Below are 24,983 nucleotides of genomic sequence, written 5' to 3'. Positions count from 1 at the left end.
CATGGAACAACCTCTGTTTTCTTAAAGGCTACAGTAAGGATACATGTATGTGTGTGTATGTATATATAATGTACGTATGCACGTATATATGCACATACACTCCATATATGGTGATGGAATATCACAGAAAAGAGACGAGCAGGTCCACAGCCAAAATTTTTAAAGGTATTCCCAATGATTTGATGTATTAGGATTATAGAGTTGAAAGGAAAGGACTTATGTAAGTAGAATATATGCAGGGAGAAAGAGATGATGATTGTAAGATTTACTCCGGCTATTCTTAATGTTAGTTATTCTTAGCATTAGCTATTCTTAGCCTAAGACTATTCTTAGCCTTAAAATGAGTTTTTTAAGATATCTGGCCCAGGGGAACAATTTGAATTCTTTAGGCTGAAGGAGAGAGAGAGGCACAAAACCTCTCCAACCTGTGGACAGCTAGGGCTGCCAAGTCCTAGGCATCTCAAACAAATATGACAAGGCTCGTAGGAAGAGGCAGTTTATTAAGCTGATTGACAACACCAGAACGAAAAGAAGCATCCCACATGTGATGGGCTGGTGCTGTATCCCATCCTGTGGCACTTTTTTGCTGCTCTCAGCCAAATTTTGCCTACGATGTATCCCCAAAGCAACTTCCGAAATGTGATCTGGTAGGACAGCCACAGCGGCTCTTTCCCCTTCGTTCCCACCACTCCCTGGAGCTTGGTCACGAAATCCCACATGGAGCGGGGCATGATGCGCCAGCCCACTGCACGCTCCTGAAAGCTGCCCTGGAAAATACATCCAGCAAGCGGTAAAGGGCAGTTCGAAGGCAGCCGACTCTGGGGCAGCCGTTCCTCCCGCCTCCTAACGCAAGGCCAGGGGAGGCATCCACCCACACACTCACCCGCCTAAATCTGTGTGGAAAATTGTTTCTGAGGAGGGATCATGAACCCCCCGCAGGTGCTGTTCGCACGCAGAACGTCAAAGCACTTGGGGTAAAACTGGGTTCGAAAACCCCGGTGATTATTGGTAATGAGAAATGGGGGAGAGCCGCGGGTGGGACTTCAGCGGTCGCTCCTCGACCGTTAGGAGGTGCAGGGGGTTCTGTAACGGCCGGGGGGGGGGTGTCTGTGTGTCTGTAACGGCTCTGAGGCCGGCACCGGCCTCAGCCGCGGGGTCGGGGCCACCCGGCCTTCCTTCCCCGAGGGACACGGCGGGAAACACGGCCCGACCCTTCAGGGAAGACCCCCGTCTCCCCGCTGCGCCACCGCTCCGCTCAGCTGAAGGGGGGTGGCCTGACTCCTGAGGGGAGGGGAGGGGAGGGGAGGGGAGGGGAGGAGAGGAGAGGAGAGGAGAGGAGAGGTGAGGAGAGGAGGGCGGGAAGGGGGTCGGCGAAGCGGGGTGGGGTTTGCCGGCCCCGCACGTGTATGGGAAGGCCGGGCATGGGGGCTTCCTGAGGGGAGGAGCGCCCCGGCTTTCGCTGCTGAGAGGGACCCGCCGCTGCCTCCGCACCTCCGCGCAGCCCAACCCGCCGCCGCCGCGAGCCGTGCCCGGGCCCCGTAAGTGGCGCCCTTCTCCCGCCTTTCCCTTCCTCGGGACCGGGTGGGCGAGGGCTCGGGGGAAGCGCCGCTGCTGGGGCCGCTCGCCTGGCTCGGACGCGGGGGAGAGGCGTTCCCCGCCCGAGCCGGGCGAGAGGCCCGGGTGTGCGGTTGGAGGGGCTCTGCGCCCCCGCCTCCGAGGGGGGACTCCGAGGAGTTACTCTTCGTGGCAGGCGACTTGCGCGGGGAGGGAGGCCAAGGGCTTTTCTGCTGCCTTTTAAAGTCCGCCGTGGGGGAAACGGCGCTGACCCTGGTCGCCGTCCCCGCCACCGCGCGGCTGCTGCAGCCGGGAGCGGGGGGGGTTGCGGACCTGGCGCCCGCGGGCAGAGGCACGAGTGGGTGCCGGGGACAAGGGGAGAGGCGCACCCGAAGGCTGCTGGGCGAGAGGTGTGGAACCTTATTTGCTGGCCCTGGAGTAGCATCTGCCGCTACTGTAAAGGTATGGAAGCGTGGAAGGCTGAAACTGCCCTCCCTGTGTTTCCGACAAGCTCGCTCAAGCACTGACTTTGCAGTGCAGGTTTTTACTTAATCAAAGGATACAATTGCAATGCAACCTCAGTTCTTCAGTGCATTTTGAGAAGCTGGGGAAATCACGCTTCAGTGGAGAGCATAAAGTGGGTGCAGGTTCCTAATGGTTGTAAAGCATGTTGAGGAAAGATAAGGTTCTTCCCCTCTGCCAACTTTGCATGTTTAAATATAGACATGTGTTTAAAGTATATGTCATCCGATGTGTAATGCTACTGGCAGCTGGAGAAAGCTAGTCCAATAAAATAATATTTAAAATTTAACATATCCAAAGCAGCAGAACAAAATCCGTAATTTTAAAATACTGGTTATGGCTTGAGATTTATGATACCATTTGGATGATAGAGTGTTGTGGATCTGATGCAAGTCTCGTGTCTAGGTGAACTCCATTAATTCAGCTGAACTGAACTAGCTCTGGGGGAGTGGAGGATATCCCACCACTTGGTTCTGACAGTGAGTGTAGTTTCTGCTGATTGTTATGCCGGTCCTTAACACATCATTCCAGCAAAAGTAACTTACCTGTGAAAGGGATAGAAGTTTCCCGAAGTTTGGCCCCAGTTGTGAATGGAAATCCTTCCAGCCCACCCTCTGCTTCAAGTGTATTAATACCTAACATGTATTTATTTTAAAAGCTTTCAAACACATTTATCTTTGTATTCTTCCTAATTAAAACCAAAACAAATACATTGAAAGGCTTTCAGATGTTTCAGAGGTAGAGAGTGTGAGACAGGGGATCATGGCATATAGAACTTGTATGTATTGAAACAAGTTGTTGGTAGTTTGTTTATGCTAGAAAGACAAAACAAATTCTATGAAAAGTTCATGTAGACACTGTGGAGATGCAGTACACAGTGGATCTTGGATTAGAATTTGGATTATGCAGTGTGGAAAATGTTTTGAGTTCTGGCTTGTGTTACCTAATGGCATTAAAACATTAAGATTGACAGTAAAAATAGGCACAAGGCCTATACAAAAACTAAACTTGTTTTCATTGACATCTATAATGTACTATATAGTCAGAAAAAGATGTGATGCCTGCCCTACTCCTCTAAGCAGATATCCATTGCTGCAGCTGATTCCATTTGACACTACCCCTGTCCACAGAATTCTTCTAAACCCTGCTGAGCGCTGATACAAATTGGGACAGGAATAAAACAACCCCACAGAGGCATAAGTAGCTGTAATGGTATCTTTTGAAAGGTGAAGTGACTTTTTGGATTAATGACATACATTTTCAGTCTTCTGCCACATGTTCCGATGAAGATTATCCATGCATGGAGTAATCTTCTGTCTAACTGATGTTATTAAAATACAACTTTTGATTCTTCAGACTTGGATGAAGACTGGCACTTTGGGAAGTTTTGATGCAACAAAGTTTTGATCTCGAAGCTCAATGTGTTGGCTAGTGTGTGCATGCATAAATGGTCTGACCAAGGCTCTTGACCTCAGTAAAAATGTACTTGATAAGATGCATGAATATGTAGCTGCTTCTAGCTTTGTACACACAGATTAAATCAAAATCAGTTTCAACCTTCTTAATAAAAGCATGGATTGAGCATACCTGTATTAGCAATCTGTCTTTATATAATTGTAACTTTTTTTTAAGCTTAAGGTTCTAGTTAACAAGGTACTTAAGGATGACAATGAATTTGGAGTCAATGTGTTAAGTTTTGATGCCATTTATTAGCTGCTTTATGGGGATATTTGCTATATGAATATGTTGGAGCAATAAGTGGCAGTGAGTACAGAAAGATAGGTAAGATAAAAGGAGAATAATAATTTTAAAATTTCTTAAAACTTACTTTTTCACTTTCTAAGTGTTTTGGCAACAATGTATTTTGAAGGAGGAGGCTTCTGTTTGTAAATCAGTGGTTGCAGATGGCTGTTACAGTGACTAAAACTAGGCAGATCTTCTGGGCAGGTATGTTGGATACAAGGATCCAGCAGCTTAGAATCCCTCTAGGTGGAGATAATTGCAAAAAACCCATGTATCTTAAGTGAAAAGACGTGAAACTTAATTTTACAAGTGTAGGGACCAGAAATGGGACAGACATTAACTCTGCAACTGTGGGAAAAACCCCACACATCAGCTTAAGTCAATGTGGTCTTTAGCTTGCTTGAAAATGCACATTGTTTCTACCTTTCAGCTTGCACGCACTGCAGAGTAACTGAGAAAAGTTGTGACATGCACTCATTGCAAAATGAGATGTATTGAAAGGTGCTGTGAAGATTTAGTTCCTCCTTTTGTGCCTTGGCAGATTTTTCTTCATTTTGCAGTGGACTTGACAGTGTTTAAGACAGAGGCGAATGAAGGGGAAAGACTGCAAATGATCAAAAAAGAGCTTAAGCTGAATCTCATTCCCTAAGTTGTCATAGCAGTTATAAGATCATAAAATTCTCTCAGCTTTACTCATATACCTTTTGATCATCTTCACCTGTGTTGGTTCTATAGGCGTTTTGGCACCTGTCCATCATGATACAGGTATCATATGACACAAGCCACCCCCCTCCCCCCAACAAAACATGGCATGCTTTCCTGGTTTGCCTGCTGTCCTGTTTTTACCAGAATTCTCCCCAGCTCATAGGAAGACATACCTCAGGGTAGAACCCTTTAGGGAATTTTTCTTTTACATAGGCAATATTAGGTAGGACATTAATGTAAAATATAGCATGCATTGTAGGCTACCAGTCCTGTCTTTGAATTATTGCTCATTTTTGATACTAGAATGAGCAATTTTCTGCCATTTCTTTTCCCTTCTTCCCTCAGGTACTTCCCAGGCAGTTAGTGATCTATTACTGCCATATAGCCAAATATGTAGAAAGCAGTTTGCAATGTCATTTGTATTCATATTTGTGACTTTAAAGCAGAACTTCATATATTCACATTAGCTTTTTACATACTAAGATATTAAAAATTATTTTATATGCTGCTGAAATTATTAAAAAGTATATAAAAATATTTGGAGTCATGTTTCTGTGTCTAAAAGTTTTCATGTATCTGAAAGCGCCCACCTTCATGACACCTTTACCATTTATCACATCGCCTTTGATCCCTTAGTGTCACAATACAATTCTGATCCTTAGTCTTGTCAATTCTTCAACCTTCTGTGCATTGTCCAGTTGTGGTAAGAATCACCTTCATGCCACTGGTTTAGTAGCTAAACAATTTAGTGTTGGTAAATCAAAGGACAGGGCTGTTGGAAGCAAACAGTTGAGCTTTCAGAAAACGATAAACGTGTCCTCGTCTCTGCTGGGAAAAGCATTTGTGTAAGTGATCTGCCACTACAACTCCAGTGAGAGTTATAAAGGTTACTAGTAACAGTGGCTTCTGGGATTCCTAAGTTTAGTCATTGCTGACAGTCATCCAAGATCCTCAATATTATCTTGCCTGATCTCAAAATTGTAATTTATCTGAGTGGACGTACTCCAAGGGGAAGATCATTTAGAAATGCACTGAATATTGTCATTGTCTTCACGAGTTCCTGCGTAGGATTGCATATGTGTGGAATGAGAGATTTCTGAATGTATTCAGGATACTGATGGGGAAATGTATTGCATGTGCTTGACCATAGGATAAGCAGTTAGCTCAGGACATCTTGTTCTACACAGCTGGAGAAGAAATGCACCATTACCTTGAATAAAGCATTCTGCTTGCGAGATGGTTGTTGCACATCTCTTAATGTCGAGATACGATCTACAGCAACTTTGTACACGGATATCCTTTAGTTCTATGAGTCTCACTTGACCATGAACCCCCATAGAAATGAGGGTGGGCAGGTTGTGACAGTCTAAAAAGTTGACAGTCTAATGGCTGGTGCTGGGTCTGTGTTTATTGAACGTAACTAGGGGAGAGGTGCTACTGGAATAGCATACATAGACAATTGTTATATCTATGCTTTCTTTACTGTGGCCATTAAGATTCTGTCCTAGACTGCATAGACTCCCATGTATGTGTGATGGTTGTCTATATATGTACACATTGCCAACATATGAAGAACTAAGCGATGAACTAGAGCGGAATATTAGTATGGTTAAACCTAATAACATAGGCCCTCACAGATAAAGTATACCTCCATTCACGTATCATAAAGTTAATAGAATCCCCAAAAAAGATCTAGCCTCTCAAAATGTAGCTCAGACAGCAATGAACTTTTGAGTGGTATAGAATAGCAATGGGAAGGACACCTCTGATAACAGCTAGCCACTCTAGTTTGGGTTATGGCTTCTAGAAACAGCATGACATTATCTAGAATTAGTTTACATGAGAATCCAGGCCACAGGATGACTTCTATAAAACTTATTTTGGAAGGGTAGAATGTCTTACTAGTGTCTGAATGGCTGCACGCATCTGACAAGTAGAAGTAAACCAGACACACAGGAAAAAAATGGAGGAAATGATCATGTGTAAACCATCACATTAGTCTCATGCTTGTTCACAGACTCTGGTTCTTCTTCCATCTCACTTTTTCAATTACCTTTTCCTACCACACCCAATAGCCAATGTAGGTGACCTGTAAAGACCTCCGTGCAGTTGCTAGAAAAAGGTGATGTTTGGTGCCCTCAGTTCCCTATGACAACTCATCAGAAATGCAGCGGAGTGCACACAACAGCTGCTGTTTCTGATAAGTAATCAGAATGGGCAGAGTCAGTGTTGGTGATTCAGTGTTACGCTGTAGTCCCCTGTATCACTAATGGCAGGGTGGTTTTGCTTCTTTGTGATAGTAACATCAGTTTTTAGAAGTCTTGCATGGCTGTTCTCACTAAATTACCTCATTTCTGAAAATGATTTTGTCAGGTGTACTACCAGAAAGGGATGGTACTTGATTAGATTCATCCAATTGTGCTGGTTATTGGAATTTTGGTGAGCAGCAGTTTATCTGCTGTAGAAAGGTGACAAAATGTAGAAAGATGTCAACTGACAAAATCCAAATAAATAAATTTTCTTCATAGATCTTCTGCAGGTAACATAACTAGGAATCATTTGTCAGTTGAGATTGGACTGAAGGAAAAAACAAACTGTACCAAGTGATTTTGCCAGGCTTTATACACAACTTTACCTGTGCTTTTTGCTTTCCAGTATAAAGTGATTTTTTTTTTTTTTGAGAAATGTATGGAATAAATTTATTTTTGCTTTAAAGAACATTCTCCTTTACGTGACTCTGTGGGGGGAGGGAGTTGGATTCAATGAAACCAAATCTTCATTTCCTTTACTGTGAAAACAGTGAATGATGTGGATAACCTGTACTATAGCTGTGTGAATTCATGTAGCTAATCCCTGGTCCTTGCCCATTTTGTTTGAGGTTAGTTAATTCTTTATCTGGAGTTTGATTGCAAGCTGTTTGACAAGATGGGAAAGCAATTGTGTTTATTTTATTTTGTTTGTGCAGTACCATGTGCATTGTGGTTATGTAATAAATAATAATTGAAATGGAATTTGGAAAGGATTATTTATTGTCCTCTTCTCAGTTTCCTTAGACTGAGAAACATCTCCATATTAGTTAAGGAAAATGTAACATTTGGATATCATGAAGATATCTGATTACTCCCATGAGGACTTAAATTAATTCCTCTGAATTCACTGTTTATGAGTGATTTGGTGTAATATGGATTTTATTCTGCCCTTGAATGTTTTTGGACTATCATGCAGTTGAGAGAAAACAATGGGATGTGACTTGCCATGAAATACTTTCAGCACTGTGAATTAGATGAAAAAGCTTGTGGATATATAGAATTAGCATGAATGTGTGATTCTTTTCAAAGGGGCAGTGCTTCAGTGTGCTTTTTAGAAGCAGTAGTTTAGATGACTAGGCAGTATTTTTGATCCTTGTAATGATAGTCTAACTTGTTTTAAGGTTTAAAGCTAACAGTAAGTATTTGAGTGCAGTCAGTCACAGAATTTAATTGCTTTGTTCTTCTGTAAGGATTCAAAGAGAGGGAGAACTTTTAAGGGTAGTACTAAAGAAGTATGTATCATGAAACATCAAGTTTGTTGTGTGGAAATTGTAGGCCAGCAAAAATTCTTACACGTTTTTGCAATAATGGGTATATGGTAATTTATATGTTCTGCTGTTGTTTTTCCTCAGTGATATGTTTTTAGAAAATCTGAATACGTTACACCTATGCACTGCTTACCAAACTGTGTCCACCCTCTTTCTTTACATAGGCTCAGGGAGGGGCCCTGAGAGGTTTCCGCTAAGGAGGGGCCATTCTGCAGAGGTAATGAGGTCTCCTTCTGTGTGAAGAGGGAAGTCCAGAGCTGGGGGTTCCTTCAGGCGTGTTTGTAGAAGGTGCATCTTACATCTATGAATCTGTTTTTCAAAAAAATTATTTTTCAACAAGGCATGAGTATGCACTAGGCAAATTGCTATGCTGACAAACTAATAAGAGAAAAACTGCAGTTATCTAGAACTATGTGATATGTGATATGAATTACCAAGAAGTATGCAGTGCTTGGTTAGAAATACTATAAAATTTGCATTTACAATATTCACTGTCAGATGGAAAAGTCCAGAGAAGTTGAAATTAGTACTTCTTAAAATACCATCTGTAAGGAGACTGAACTATTGTATCTAATAAACCTGCTCTGGGATTTTCACTGTTTGAAGGTGACCTATGTACCTATCCTTGCCATCCCTTGAAAGGTATCTTATCCTTTCTGTTAGTTTAATTCTGTGCCCCATTCTGAATTGGCCCACATAGTTACTATGAATAAAGATTAAAATATCTTTTCAAGTTACTTCATAAAGTACTTTGACACTTAAGGAAGCCTCAAAGGTGAGTTGCTGTTCCTCGTATTCTCACAGTGCTGTCTTTCCCATTTCCCAGCTTATTTTTCAGTGCAATAGAGACTGCTACACTTCATGTTTACATCCATTCATGTGAAATAACTTGATGGTTGGTAGTGATTTGTGATGGTGTAAACAAACAAACTATGCCCACAGCCCCATAACCTGACCATGCTGGAGCTAAAAATGTTTGGCAATAGACTTACGGAGATGAAGTATTTTTCCTATGGCGCCTAACTGCCTTCCAGTATTTGTATTTTTCTGCCTTCTTGTCCAGAGCCAAATCGATTCTTGTCATTTGCACATTTATGTGAAAGAGCTAAATACCTGACAGAAAGTAAAGTCAACATCCTTGTTGGTTTTCAGTATCCAAATGCCTGAAACCAAATCTAGCACATCTAGTAGGACTTTTCTTGGGATCTAAACAACTGAGTGGAATTTAAGCACATTAATCATATTTAGTTGCGATGATATGCAGAGCTCCCCATATTGCCAAGCTCTCTGTTTTCTGCTCAGAAAAATACATGGTTGGTGCAACACAACACCTAGGAAAAAACTGAGAGAGATCATTGTATATGAAGGACCTTTGGGGTCATATGGAAGCTAAATAGTGGCAAACTTACATTATACCATTTATGTGGCAAAAAAGAGTATTATGAGGTTCTCTGTGGTAGATTGTTTTCTGTAGCAGTGGCGGCTGAAGATGAGATGCTGCATAGGGAAGCAATGGTAATTCATACAGTGTTCGCTCCTGAGAGTTTGAATGGGTTTGTTTAAGGCATGTGGTAGAGCCAGGTCACCTGAGACCTTCAGGTTTTCAGTCATGTCTTGCATAAATTCTTGTGCTGCATAGAACTTAGGTTATGAACTGTATCAGGTCTGCATCATTCTCTGGCTTCCATGAAAACTAAACACGTGACGTAAGTAAAACATTCAATGCTGGCTTGCTCGCATATTCTCAGAACGTTAGGAAGAAGAGCATACTTCGTGGTCTTTGGTTTTACTCTTGCTGACTTGCTAGCAGAAATTTCCTTGACAATAAAATAAAGAGGTTAGAACAATCCCGCAGTGGACACCAAAATTATTTGAATACATCCTTCTGGAGGAATGAGTTGTTCATAAATATGTTATCCCATATGGAAAGTGTTGTGACTTCACAATTAATGTGTTCTCTGCTTCTTTCTTTGTCAAGTATGTTTTATTATCTTTTTAAATTAAAAGCAATACAGTGTTAGAGTTAAATATTGCTTGTCTGTTTAGTAACAATAATAATAATAATAATAATAATTTAATTTTGCTGAAGTGCATGATAGACACATCAGAACTTGAGTTCATGGATGCTTTAGGCCAAGGTCATCATGAAGACTAATCCATGATCTTCCACTGCCCTCCCCAAACATACACACACTCCCCAAAATCATACATTTGGATTTTAGAGCTTAGTTTTATTGTAGCTCTGCCAATCACAATATGATTTTCATATATGACTTTCTTACCAGTCTTGCTTTTTGTTAATTTCTTCACCTCTGTTTAGTTTTCCCTACTTTCTTCTGAATGTCCAACCTCCGAAATTGAATTAGAAGAAGTTTTCAGGAGTTAAAAAGTAGATGTTCATATGTCATTTGGAGAAATCTCATTTGTGCCATGAAAACGCAACTTTCATCATGGTGATAGAGCCTGATACTGAAAAATACCATGTGGTAGCAAGTTATCACTTGTTATGAGGTGTTCTGGTAGAAGGACTATCTTACAGCAGCAAGGTATTCACTGTCTGATTTTTGCACGGTAGAGAGAGAAGAAACTAACTGAGAGGGAAAAATCAGCCCTGTAACATACTTTCCCTAAATTAAGGAAATCTGTTCTAATTGTTTCAACATTTATTCCTTAGTGGGACACTGCTTCTGAGTATCCAGTCCAGAATTGTTTGCAGTTTCCCATGCAATGTCCAACTATTAGAAATATTTTATTAGACCATTTTAATTTATTACATGCATGTGCCTTATTCTGAGGCAACTAGTTTCAACACCAGACTCAATAACCCCATTTTGTATTTCTAATTGTCCCAGATATAAACTTTTATAAACTTTCCTGCAATTTTGTAGTACTCTGTAAAGCCTTCTATGGTGTTTAATTGCCTATATACTCCACTTCATTAGTTGTCTAAGCAAATAATTTTGGATTTGTATTAAATAAGAGGCTTTTCTTCTATTTAACTGTTTTTCTGTCTTGTGTGGTAACAGATGGGTTGCACTTAGTTCAATGAACCAGATGCAAAAAGAGCAGAATTTGCAGTAAAATATTGTTGATGTTGCATTTTTATCCACACACAATAAATTAAGTCAGCTTTCTGATTATGTAAGTGAATGTTTACACTATTTCATTGTAACTAACTAAAATGTATCCACTATGCTCTGTGAAACAAGTAGCTTTCCCAGTCTGGATGGGCTCATATGTATAGTTTGTGTGTTTCTTACTGAAGCCGCGTCAGCATAAATAGCTCTTGTGCTCCAGGCTGCTATCTCTGCTTCCTGCTTCAGTAACCATCCCTCTGTGCCTGCACAGCTGTTTGTGGTACTGTGCAATGAACTGAATTAGGGAACTAATTCATTTTTTTCCTTGGGATACTTTTGATTAAGGATCAGTTCCCTGTTCCAGTTTATCACATGGCCACACACATGGCTCTGCAGCCACAACCAAGGGATAGACACAGAAGAGAGAACAGACTAAGCAGTATGAGCTGCTTAAATTGTACCACCATTGGGAGAAACTATCAAATATGCTCCACATAGCTGTAAAACATACAGGTTTTTTGTTTTTCCTTCCTTTTAGATCATCATCTTTTTTTTTTTTTTTTTTTTACTGGAGAAAACATTAGTTGCAAAACTTTGGTCATAGGAGCATGTTATCCCTCAACCTTTTGAAGGAAGTTTAGGCATTTAGAATCATACTTTTCCTGTGCCATAGGACCTCCTGTAGAGTTCAGTTCCATAGTTTCATTCCTTTGGACAGGAGCTAAAGAAAATAATAAATTTTTAATCAAGAAGATAGCACTTACCAAGTGCATTTTTGCCAATGCTCTTTTAGACTTGCTTGGTAAATGGCTTGTATGTGAAACTGGTTTTTTTTATGAAGCATTTTAGATAGTTCCTACTTTGCATCTGTTACATCTTTACTATAACTGTAGTTCCATTATTGCATATTTGACCTCATTCCGATCTCTGTTTGGCATTGTAAATGGGGAATATTTCCATAGGAACCAGTGAAATTACTGAAGTTGCAAAACATCCCTCTTCTTCCCTCCCTGCCCCAAACACTCTCTCAACTCTCATTTGTGTTTATTAGTAGGCTATTATGAGCTATCAGAGTTCTTCCAAATAATTTTCTAGTGCCTGTTCATGAAAACATGCAATATTACAGTATATTTATCCTAACAACTGTGTGATGATTAGTACAAATTACTCCAGTAGAAGATGGTGAGGGGGATAAGTATTCCTTTAGTCTGCATCAGGGAGCAATGAAATCCAGTATTTTAGTGTGGCTGCAACGTAACTAACGCAAGTGTGGGTTTCCATGTTCCATATGGTTTCTAAGGATTTGATAACAAACATTGCTGACAGCACATAGTCAAACAGTGAGTTGGTTTAATTGCAACTGTTTGCAAATGGCAGAAAGGCAGCAGAAACACAGAATGATGTGAATGGTGCTCATAGTGTTCCCTGGATGGACAGCTTGGAGTTGAAAGTGGTGGCTGGAGAGAAGCCTGGAACTGTAAGCGAAGCAGCTCACTCCTTGTACTTTGACTTCTGCTATGTTCAGCGAAACAGGACTCTGGAAACGCACAGCAGGGCATGTGAGATACACAACATCATTGAATTTCTCCACCTTGCTGGAGGAGATTGCAAACCCTTGAAAACAGGTCATCTGAGTCAAAAGGGAAAACTGTAGTAGTTGGTGGAGCATCTGCTTTCTAGGGAGACAAGCTTGTGAGGGCTGTGCATAGAATCTTCTTTGATGTAAACAAATGCCTTGAAAAATTCACCCAAAGGCTGGAGGAAGACCTGAAACAGCGGTATATAACAATTTTATTTACAGTGCTACTTCTGTAAAGTGGCATTCAACTAGCATGGCTGCTGTCTTGAAAGTGGAGAACTTTTGCATTTCTCTTAGCAAATTTAACAAGCGGGATTTCAGGAACAACAGCAAAAAAACCTCCACAATTGGATAGGCTATAGAAATTGTCTGCCTGGATGTGGAACTGGGTCAGCCAGGGAACTTGTGTAAGGCTGAATATTCTACTCCGGAGGCCCAGGAGGGGAAAGGTTGGATTGCCCCATCAGAAATACTGCAGTCCTTGACATTAGCATTTTTTGTGGCTGATACTGTTCTGCTGAAATTTATTTGGCTTGGTTCAGTATTGCTGGTAAATTGGGTAAATTACTGGGCAGAACAGAAAGATAACTTTTTGAGCATGGACTCTGAGGTAGGAGCCATTGCAAGAAACACGTTTTCTTGCCTGAAGAGGTGAAGCTTGATATTGTATTAGCCTTCAAGAAATGGAGAAGTGGGATATGCTTCAGACCAAGAAGAGCAAAACACTGGTGTTAAAATCCCACTCAAGGCTGCAGAATGTGAACCAGTATATACCATGTGTTCAAATTGATGTTTCAGAATATGATCCCACACTGGGCTGCATAGTGAGGAGCAGCTGACCATCCTAAGCAGTGAAGAATGGAAATCACAAAAATGTTGCTCCCATCCTGTGTGGGTTGTTTTGCTGGCCTTTGATATTGATTTGACCATTTAGAGAGGTTCTCTTCATTCCTTGTATGTATCATTGAAGACCTATATCAAGAAAGCATGTGTGAACCTTCAGCCACTTCTGGGATCTTGCTCATTAGTTAAGACAATATGTCAGCATTGTATTGTGTTTTAGACTATGGGAATTCAGCAATGTAATGTTGGAGAAATTTGCAAGTGAAAGAGATCCTGGCTGATACAGAGTGCAGGGTTTTTTTGTTTTCTGTAGTGAAACTTAAGTTGTCAAGCAAGTCAGCATCCAAAGACTAAATGATCCAAAGAACAACCAAAGGACAGTTTTTGTATGAGGGTATGTGTGTGACTGTTTTATGTGTGACTTCAGGCTTGTACAGTATACCAGCTTGGTTTTGGATGGTAGGAAGAAGATACTGCCTGGATGCCTGCTGCAGCCCGTTTGCTATATTGAGACATATACTATGTACTAAAAGGCATACCCTAAGCCCTTTGAACCAGGTGGACAGTTACCAGTGTGAAATTTATATGAAAAGGGAAGTGGGAGAAGTCTACTTAGTATTGATTCAGATAAATGAGCCCTAGAATTCAGCAGTACCTCCTACCTGAATTCGAAGTTCATGTATTAAGACCATCTCAGCACATGGTGGGGATGAGCTTTCGTAACAGTCTCCTCCGGAAACTGAGAACACAGCTGTGGAAACTGGAGACTGAAATAAGTAAATAAACCCCTCCTATACAAATGCAGCTTCTGTAGGTTGCTGTCCTTGTCTTTCTCACCTGCTTTTTCCTACAGTTCACACTGAAATAAGAGTATTCACACTGAAATAAGAGTATTCACACTGAAATAAAGGCACGCTGAAATAGAACTTGGAAAGGATTTTCTTAGAAGTAAAGCAGAACTAATAGTGTCTATATTATTTCTGTAGAAGCCTCATTATACTTTTTGAATTTCAGATCAAGTAACTTGGAGTCAGAGGTTCATTTGGCATTCCCATCAGACAGGGAATGCCACAGGGTGCAGGGTGTGGTGTCAGTATTCATTCAGTTCATTACACAGAACTTGGAATGGAATAAGACTTAAAGTAACTTTTATAACCAGTATTCTCTAAATATCTCTATTTCCCTAACATGTGCCAGTAATGCTCCAAACTGAACAACTGACCTGTCCAAGTTTACTCAAAATGGATTTGTCTTTTGCAGGTGTTTCTGCCAGTGAAGGGATCAGATTTGACACATTATTATGAGTCATCCACCATCAACACTGCTGCAGTGTTACATTCTAGACTTTAATCTTGCCATTCAGGCTGTTGGGGCATTTACAGGTTCTTAGCTTGCCTGACAGCTCTGCATTGCTTGAGAATAAACTTGTCCTTACTCAGAGTTGTGGTTGCACCAAAAAGGAGTTATATTTTAAGTCTGACATTTCACAAATGTTGCAGCTAGCATGGCCACCGAAAGAAACAATGCCAGTTGCCTAAAGCAGTTTATCCTTCTCCATATATACCCTGCAGTAATGCTGGTAAAGGAACTTGTGCAGCTCTTTAGGGAATTGTATCAGAAAACTAATCTGGGTCAAAATTGACTGTACCTACTCAGTATTACTGTGGCTCCATTCCCTGTTTTAATTAACTTTGCAGCCACAGAAATGTTTATGTTGGCGCAAGGGAAGAAAGCAGGAGCAAGCATCCAGTCAGGGTACACCACTTATTTTGGTGGAAATGCCAGCTTGAGGTGTTAGTTCAAATTATGCTGTAACTGCTGATGAAGCAGTGGGAGCACAAAGCTTAGCTGTCTGGTAAGCACCTTTGCATTCAGGTGGGTTGGCAGGCCAGACTGCAGCCTTCACAGTTAAGGATTCACTGTTATCTGTATGCAGTGGCAGTGTCTACTTCAGCAACTGGTGCGGCTCTGCAGGAATGAAGCTGTAGAGGAAAACTTCTGGTGCTGTAGATTCACTGTCTGCACCACTTATGTTTTGGTATGTGTGGGAGAACTGGGAGGACTTCAACGTAGCTTTTGTCTGGTCCCACAGACTGAATTTCCATTACCAGTTAGAGTGTATTAGGTGCTGTTCTGGAGCAAATATTCAAATTTCCTTTCATCCAAAAGGATGGTTCAGGATTGCTCCATGGAGTGAACAAAAGCACAGTGAATGGTCAGGATGAGTGGGAGAATAGCTTTGAAAATATGCATCTGATCTGAACAAAAATGCCAATGTAAACATACCAAGGGTGACTTGGCTCTGCCTATACATGCTGCAGTCAGATAGTTGCACTGGCTGTGGTATCAACGGGGTTTCACTTGTTGTACATAACTCTCTCATTCTTTCAGATTCCATTTCAAAACTTGTTTCGGTAACAGTTCTGCAGCTAGTCCTGAACCAAGCATGTCCCACTGTTGGTCTCCAAGCTCTGAGACTGATGCATTCACTCTGCGTTGGTGGTAACAGTCAGAAAGAGAGATAAGATTCTAGCATGATTTCATGACCTATCTCGATCTACCTTAGCAGCAGTCTGTGAAAATTGAGCTAAGTATGACACCATGAAGTCTAAGTCAAATAAAAACTCTTTTACTGGGCTGTTCCTGGTGTGCACATGTGCTCTCATGAAATTTAGTACCCAAAGAGGGGGATTTCTTATTCCAGACTGACTGTGGATCTTCAGCTGATGGTGCTTTGCCAAAAAGAGGAAAATGTAAAGACAGTGCTTGAAAGAGTTGCACTTGCTGTGTACTGGAAAATATTGAATCTGCATAACCTAAGAAGCACCAAAGAGAGAAACCTGGATGTAAGCATTTAGACAGGAAACAATCCTATTGGATTCCACTTGGGCAAACAGTTGACTATTGAAAAAGTAATTCTGCAGGAAGCAGCCAGCCAAGCTTGAATTGCGAGGTGAAAAAACCCAATTTCTGGCCTGAATCGACTGAACTGTGTTTGAAAGATGAACTTTGCAAACTGTTTCCATTCTTGTTTGAAGGTATTAGCAGCAATGGCTACACTGGAGCTTCTTGTTGTTTTCACAGAGTCAGGAAAATTGCACATCAGCAGGAAGACAGATGAACCCACCATCCCACACATTACACTTGTATTTGGTTGTTTTACCTCTGCTTTTCTCATACTATTGATTTTTCTTAGATTAAGCTCTTGGACAGGCCTTGATTCTGAGCTGGGTGTTACTGCAGTATGAATAATCGCAGAGATATTTTTTATCTTAGCACGGCTGAGAAGTTTTTTGTTTCACTAACTAGGACTCAAAGGGTATTTATAGAAAGAATTTTGCCATGTGGCTACAATCTGTAGTAAATTCAAGTGCTTTTATAACAAAGCACTTAATTTTGAAGGGATTTCAGTCTTTTTGATTATACATAACTGTTTGAATTTCTGGATCAAGGATAAAGAATTAAGTATTTTCTTTTTCTTTTTTAAAGAAATAAATGCTGACTCTTCCTTCCCCTCCTGTTCTGGAGCTAAAACAGCTTGGCAGCAGTGTTTGAACATGGTTCCAGTTAAACCAGCTTTGGAACATAGTTTGGCAGGCCAGAACGGAGTAAGGCCAAAGTACGTTAGAGCTAAGTTTTAAAACCTAATTTTAAGCTAAAATTGTAGCTGTAGTAAGAGACAGTGATGTAAAACTCAAATACAATGTTTGTCTCTTCCCTCATTTCCTTTTTTCTTCTTTCTCCTGTTAGTCAAACTGTGCTAGGCTGCTAGAAACTGTGCTCAAACTTCTCATGAATCTTACAGCTCTTCTGCCTGAGCCTCAGTCAGTGTGGATAAGAAATTACATAGTCAACTAGTTCTTTAAGAACTAGTATTCTTTTTAATCATATTATGATTAGGTAAAATTTCGCTTACCTTAAAAATTGTGTGGAGCCTATAGTACTGCAGATAACCAATCTTTTTCTTTGCTGTGTCATTTCTTGCAAAATAGTTGAATCAAAGGCTGTTTCCATCTCCCTTGAACCTTCCAGTGTTGTACAAACACAGTTACTTTCAACTGCTGTAGTTTATCTGTTGTTGACTTTAGAAGTATAATTTGCAATATGAAAGGATGACTGCAGGATATTATTTTTAAAGTTTGTATAAAACTGATTGTGCATCTTTTTTTTCCCACAGTGAAAATGTCTAGACTTTTCTGAACCTTTGTAAAGCTGTTATCCAGACAAATTAGTTCCATGAATTTGAGCCACATCAGCCTCAAGAATTATCCAAATAAATGGGGTCACCAAGTCATTTTACTCTTAGCTATAACACAAACCACTGCTCATAATCTGAAAAGCTGACAGATATGAAAAGAAAATTGCTCATCAGCTACAGCCCAACATTTTTCTTTTCTTTTTTTTTTAACAGGAAGATTTTCAGTTCATCTGAGTGCTAAATATATTTCCCAACAGAGTGGGCATTCTGTTGCATAATAATTTGGGCTGTTTCTGGACATTGATAAGTTGTATTAAGCATAGATGTCATGAGGAATAATTTGTGGCTAACATCTAATGCCAAGCCTAAGAGTAAGAGTCCATGTAATACCCAGTTATATTTATAGGGAGATGTTAAATTCATTTGGGGGGAGGGGGAAATGTCATACTCCAAAGTGTCAGTAGCTTCTGTTTGATCTTTTATACTGTTTCAGAATTCATACCAATGCCAAAAATTAACTCCTCCATATCCATGGCTTCTCATCTGGTTTTGATTGCACTTTCCAAATAGCCTTTTATCCAGCATGTGCTTGTTACTTGTGCTTTCTTTGTGTGCCATATACTTGGTTTGATAAACTTTGAACAAAGAAATCTTCTGAACACTACTTGTGTTCACTTGGAGTCCATCTCCTCTCTTTTACACAAGCTTCTCCAAATGTGCTTTGTTTTAGTTCCAGGCGGTTAAGACTGTGAACATTATTTTGTTTATTCTTTTGTCCTTTGTGGAAGAAAGGGGAGGAAAAAAGAGTAGTATGAATAAATTGAGCTAAGCTAAGCTTAGGAAGAGCCAAACTCATGGTTTTAACAATTTTCCCAGCTGAATGATACTTCCACACTCTGTTTATGTTTTCTTTGAAGAGAACCTGTTAGCAGAACACAACTTTAATCACATGAAATAGCTTTCCATGGGGTTTGTTTTTTTCAGAGTCTGCATTATAGAGCTTTAGGAACAAGTAGAATGAAAGGCAATATAAAATTACTTTAACTTTTGAAGCAGTCGTGGCATTGTCATCATGTCACTGATCCCAGTGTGTATTTTATGTTGATAGGCTTGAAATAGTAGAGTAGCTGTGTCTGCTTTCTCAGAGGGATTTTCTGCCTGTTTGGATGATTTGTGTCTAGGTCATGACAAAATTTCTAATGCCACACACTCACATAGCTATCACAGCAGAGAGCAAAGTTATCCTTAAAAAATAAATAATGGGTCTTTATTCTGAAGAAATAGCTGGTTTTGATCTGTTTGATCTCTGGGCTTAGTAGCTCTTCTTCATTTTTCTCTTTTTCTCATGTTTTGGCTTAATAACTATCACCAGTTTCATATGAAACATTGCAGTCCACCGATGTCCTTCAAGACTAAACCCATTTTTTCTGCTCTGGACAATTCATCCATTTGCTGTTGCCTGCCCTAAACATCCTTTTAGAAGTATTCCTGGCTGTTGCACAGCTGTCTGCAGTTTGTGGTGGGTTTTGTAATTCCCATCAGAAAAACCCTCTTTTTAAGGTCAGTTTTGAAGATAATGAATCAGTTCTAATGCTTTGGAGATTTCTTTTTTTTTCCTCTTTATTACTGTAGGGAATTTCAGAGTAAGTAAAATATGTTCAGCTGTAGCCCTGTGAAGTCTTAGCCTTCCCGCTTAGAACATTAACTAGCTAAATTTGACACATAGAATAAGTTGCCTTGAAAATTTCAGAAGGAATACTTATTTATGTTGTATGGCTAGAATACCACTTTTCTTTTTCAGAGTTTGACTCTCAGGGTTTTCAAAGATTTCTCTCATCATCATGTCAACAAGGAACTGTAGTCTGTCACCATCCAGTTCATCTTTAAGGATAATCAGAGTAAGTTAGGATGACTACTAGCACTACTGGAGAGTTACACACAAGGAGGTAGAACTTCTACCGCCATTTGGGGGTAAAGTAAATGCAAATGTTTTTGTACGCAACAGGCAGTCTTCTATGGCAAGTTTCATTGGTTTTGTCTTCTATTTTAAAGTTTTGTACCTGCAGAGTTTGGAAATAGAGAGGAAGTTAGCCTTTAGGGAAATCCCTGCCTAAATCAGAAGATGCCAATTAATTCCAGGTGGGCCATATAGCATATCTTCAAGGTTGATTTTTACCTTTTGTTCTAGCAGGAAATTCTGCTATGCATATAATCATAGATTTTTAAAACTATATTTGGCTAGCACCATAGAAAACATGTCTAATTTGTGCACCACTGAAACTTTGCTAGTAAGTACAGAGTGACTCTTAATCCAGAAAGTCCTAAGGAGCTCTTTACCCTTCATATCCTTTTAACAAGACCCAGACTTCCTGCCATGGATTTCCAAACTTCCATGCTATTTTGTTACTTTAATTACAGTAGTTATTTGTATTTTAAGTATATGAGATTGATAGCATTTGAGAAGGATATTTTTTCAAAGCTGTTTATCACCTCAGACCCAATAACCTGAAAAAAATCATGTTGTTATTAATTGATAAAACACGGACTAGTAATTGCTGCATTTTTCTCCTCTTTTTTTTCCTCTCTTTACCAAGATACAGATAGATAATGTTTTAGGTAGTTCAACACCAGACATTAAACTCTGGATGCTTTGTTTGAGAAGGCTATATAAATTTTGTGAAACTGGAGGTATTTAGGTGCTTTGACCTATCATTTCTAGACTTCAGTGGAGAAATGCTGAAGTACAACAGTGATTTTCCTTCTGTTATCATTGAAGTGTTTCTCAATTGTTTTTCTTTTGATCTTTAAAATTCTGTTAGATTCTTTTTGAACCAAGACACCTTTGTGTGATAAGACACCTTCTTATTGTAAAACCAGAAGTAATTTAAAATGTTTTAAAGAACACTTTCATAGTGGAGCAAATACTATATCTCGGTAGTTTCCTGTCTGATGAATTGCTCTACTTTCATTCATCTAGTACAGTGCTCTAGGTTAAAATAAAAAACAACAAAAAACCTCTTTAAAATTTCTTCTGAGGTGAGTTTTATTTTTGAAATGAATACTTACAATTGATCATTTAAATATAATGTGTTATGTGATGGCTTTTGATATTCCAATCTACTGAGGAAAATATTAACATTTTAAAATTGCTTTACTCAAGCAAATTTTCAAATTTATTAAGATGCTCATGGGATTGTTTTAACCTCTATTGAAGCAGATGGAACTCTCTACTACTTTTTGAAGAACACTCATCTCATCAGACCACCTTTCTCTTCTGGATTTCTCACAAAATCAGCACAATTGCAGTTAAACAGGGCAGTCAATAATGATGTATTCCCTGGCATCTCTAAGTACCTGTCGAAAATCACATATTGCAAAATTACAGTGACATTTGGGTCTCATATTACGCACAATGCATCCCATTCACTTTTCATGTTACAAGATGGACTCTGGCACCAACTGAAAATGTGTTTGAAAGTTACTATTGGCATGTGATACTGTTTGCACACTAATTCTGAAAAACAAGCTTAATATTTAGATGGATATGCATAATATTTCAGTGCTAGAAGAGCTATGTTTTCATGAGAGGCTATAGTTAAAGGGAAGGATATTTGGATAAAAAGACATCCAGGCCACTCTAGTGGATCCATAAAAGATTTTAAGATGAAACTCTGTTCTTTGCATATGATAATTTAAGAAGGCAGAAAAGAAAGAAAATTTTAACTTAGTAGGTATGTGAAATGTGGAAAAAAGGCCAAGATTAAAGGGAAATGAAAGTAGCTGGAAGCTATGGGAGTTTGAGCACAAGGAGCGTTCCGTTCTGCTTTAGCCTCTTCAGCTGCTGGAAACTGGCATTCTGCATGAGAAATGCACGTGCGCTGCTCGCTGCATTTCTAGGGTCAGGAATAAAGGAGCAGTAGTTTGACAACTGTATGCCAAAGTGGTATTTTCTGAAGGCCAGTAAAGCAACACGTAGGTAAAAAAAGATCTTAGCCAAGATATACTTGCTGACAAGTTGATTACCATTTAAACTAGCTAAGATTTTTTTTAGATTAGGCATGCAGGATTTTACACCATTTGTCTTAATTTTATGTAACAAAATTCATTATATGAGTAACTGTTGCTAGTGTAGAAGAATTAAAGCTTCATGTTTTAATAGTGTTTCTATGAGGAATGTGTAATTACTCTTTGTGCCAAAAATTTCTTGCATTATGAAAACATATATCATTTACAAATGGTACTAACCTATTGTGATGGCATTTCAGAATTAGAAGTCATTTCTATGGCGTTTTGCCACTCAATATTTTACAAAAAAGGGGCTGTGTATATTCTAGTTACTCTCTTAAACAAGAAGGTATCAGATATCAGAAGCTTTTTCAAGCATTTGGTAAAATGAGATGTCTTTCCTGCCTGTAATTTCCCATGAGTTTACCCTGGAACACTGCATTTCAACTAGCAACCTGTTTTCTGGGTTTGGCCCTTGAGATAGTGAATCTGTCCTATTCATCTTTTTCTCCTGGGACAAGTAATGAATTGTTTGTGGCCAGATCCTGCCTCCACACAGGCAGGCAGCTGGAACTCAAGTTGCCATTGCCTCCAGAGCTCATGAGAAAGTGAGGGAGGAGGACAGTTTTATTCCAAAATTGTGATCCAGCCATAATAACAATGAAGGCTGGGCCACCCAGAAATAAGGTATCATTTTGCATAGGAGGCACTGAGAAGCAATCCAAGAAATACTGTAATTTGCACTCACGCACACACACAAACCCGCATACACACACAGTGTGTGGAAGGATATCTCTTTGGTGATAACTAGTCTAGTTATTTGCAGTGTCTGGACTTTTGGGGGCCTGGCTTGGTGGGTTTTTTTAAGCAAATAGAATTGGCTGTATTAGGATCTAGTGTTTTATAGGATTTTCCCTACAACTTATTCACAGCATGGCTGGAGACGAGGCTAATTTTTGTATAGATTTAGAAAAAGCAGTTGATTTAGGAACAGTTATGGGGAGAAATATCTTGTTTCACTGAAATAAGTGGATGATAAAAAAGAAGAAAGATCTGAACATGTAGTTGAAGAGCAAATATGAGATAATTTGGTAACTCAGTGTGCTTGATGTTCTGTGTTGTTAATGTTCAAAACATAGCAGAGGATGATGTTTGAGAGAATTCATAATTACCTGTGTGACACACCCTGACCTTCTCAGCCAGCAGTTGGTCATGCCATTCAGGATCATTGGATGTGGCAAGGGAAGAAAATGACTAAGGGGAGGAAGTGGTATAAAACGTTTATTGAGATGTTCTGTATTCACTGAAGATAGAATAAAAAGTTATAAATTTATGGGGCTTTCTGTTGCCACAACAGAGTGAAACTGGAAAACTGGATTTCACCCGATCTTCATGTGGGGGAAGTGATGGGCTGTCCCAATCACTTTCCGGTTGCTATGGGATCCAAATTATCCTGAAAACACATTTGTGAGTAATTTATTATAACTAGTGCATCGGTTGGTACTGCAAGTATTGTACTGCAAGCAAAGTTTATGTGGTTTGTTCCTCTGTGCCATTTGGTACCCAGTGAAGTAGCTTCATAGGTACAATAAATGCAATTTAATGCTCAAATGACTTTTGATTTTTATGAGCAGAACAGCCTCCTGGAAAAACTGCTGAACTGCTAAGCTGCTAGCTTTTCCAATACCCTCCAGACAATTTATATTGAAGATTAAGTTGGAAGTAAAGAACCATCATGCTGTCTGGCTGGGAGTACAGATACACACATGCACACACACAAGTTGGGTTTTGTCTGGGATGCTTGTATTATTCCATATGTCTTTTATTATGTTCAGAATATTCATCACTTTATGAACCTATGCTTGTGCTGTCTTACATGTTTTTATATGCTCTGCAGAAATGACTCTCCTGCTACCGCTAAACTTGTTCTGGATTTATACCAAGAGATATCTGGTTTCTTCGGGCAGACTTGCCAATGTTTTAAGCTTTATGCATTAAGACAGATCTGCATAGATCTGCGAAGCAGCAGCCTTTGTCATGGTTAGGCAACTGTCATGCATAACTGTGATTTGGTGAAGATAGAAAAGAATACTTCTTTCTTAAGAGAAGTTCACAAAGGGTTTTCTATGTGTCTTCAGAAGATGCTGAACAGAGCCTTGCTGTCTGCAGTGCTCTATTGCATGACAGAATGGAGCACTTCAGCCCGTGCAATTGTAAGCTCTCTGGAAAGCTGCAGCACATGGTTAGGCTAACATAGGGTCACTTCCCATAGCTGTTGCTCAGCCACTTGGAAATCTGTAATTAAGATCCCAGTGTGTGACTAGCAAGGTCAGTGTTGGTTTTTGCTGTGTTTTGAAGTCTTGGTCATGTTGTGCCCATGAGATGTTACACGCAGTCAAGCTGTTTATTGACTTGCTTAAAAAATACTGAGACAATTAAAAAGCTTTTCAGAAAATTACCCAGTTGTATGTTATAATGTTCTTCAAGCACTGTTCCTGATGCATTAAATGCAGTGATGCTATTTGAAGCCCAAAATGAAAAGGGAACTCTCTGGCATTAGTTGCCTCATTTATAAATAATGTTAGATGTTAGGATTTATATGATCTCAATATGGATAGTGCGTATTCAGAATGTCTGGATGGAGTGTCTACATTTAATGTCAAAGGGTAATGCTGTGTAACAGGGTTGCTATAGTGACTTTGCAGTGACTTATTATTTTGGGGATTTCATATTTGAAGGAAGTGGTGTTTGATTTTGCAGGGTGCAGAAAGTACCCCCAAGGAATGAGGGGCGCTCTTAACACCACCAACTTCAGAACACAGAATGCTGTTTAACGCTTCTGGGATTAAGGTTGCAGATGAAGCTTATTTATACTGTGTGAAATAACTATTGCTGTTTATGTTGTTTTGTATTGTTCTGATATATAAGCCAAAAATAAATCACAGCAGTGCACTTAGCGCACTGGTTCTGTCTGGTGTGAGTGATGTCTGCCAGTGGTGTTGGGCACATCACAGTTCCGTTTTCACACAGAATGGAAGCAAAATACTTCTCTGATATAATATTTAAAGTCCAGTACGTATCCAGTGATGGATCCTACTTTAAATACTTTGCCATTATTTCAGAGCAATATTTTGTTGCAAAGGAGATTCGTCAAAACCTTTATGTAAGAATCTCTTAAAT

General features: G+C 39.7%; 1 protein-coding gene across 2 annotated transcripts in view; it reads left to right on the top strand.

Annotated features, from left to right (window-relative positions):
- The first annotated feature begins 1,458 nt into the window (after nt 1–1,458).
- The window catches only part of SLC7A2 (solute carrier family 7 member 2), a 59,954-nt gene continuing 36,429 nt past the window's right edge, over nt 1,459–24,983 (top strand). Inside the window, exon 1 of one of the 2 annotated variants that reach the window (XM_052779955.1) lies at nt 1,459–1,538. The gene's annotated coding sequence lies outside the window, so the exon portion shown is untranslated. Of the gene's footprint in view, nt 1,539–1,911; nt 2,017–24,983 lie in introns of those variants that run through there. The other variant, XM_052779957.1, reaches the window with a different exon arrangement.

This window comes from Harpia harpyja, chromosome 2 (assembly GCF_026419915.1).
Source record: "Harpia harpyja isolate bHarHar1 chromosome 2, bHarHar1 primary haplotype, whole genome shotgun sequence".
Lineage (NCBI taxonomy): Eukaryota > Metazoa > Chordata > Aves > Accipitriformes > Accipitridae > Harpia > Harpia harpyja.
Note: the sequence above shows the minus strand (reverse complement) of the source record. Positions and strands in the feature narration are given on the sequence as shown.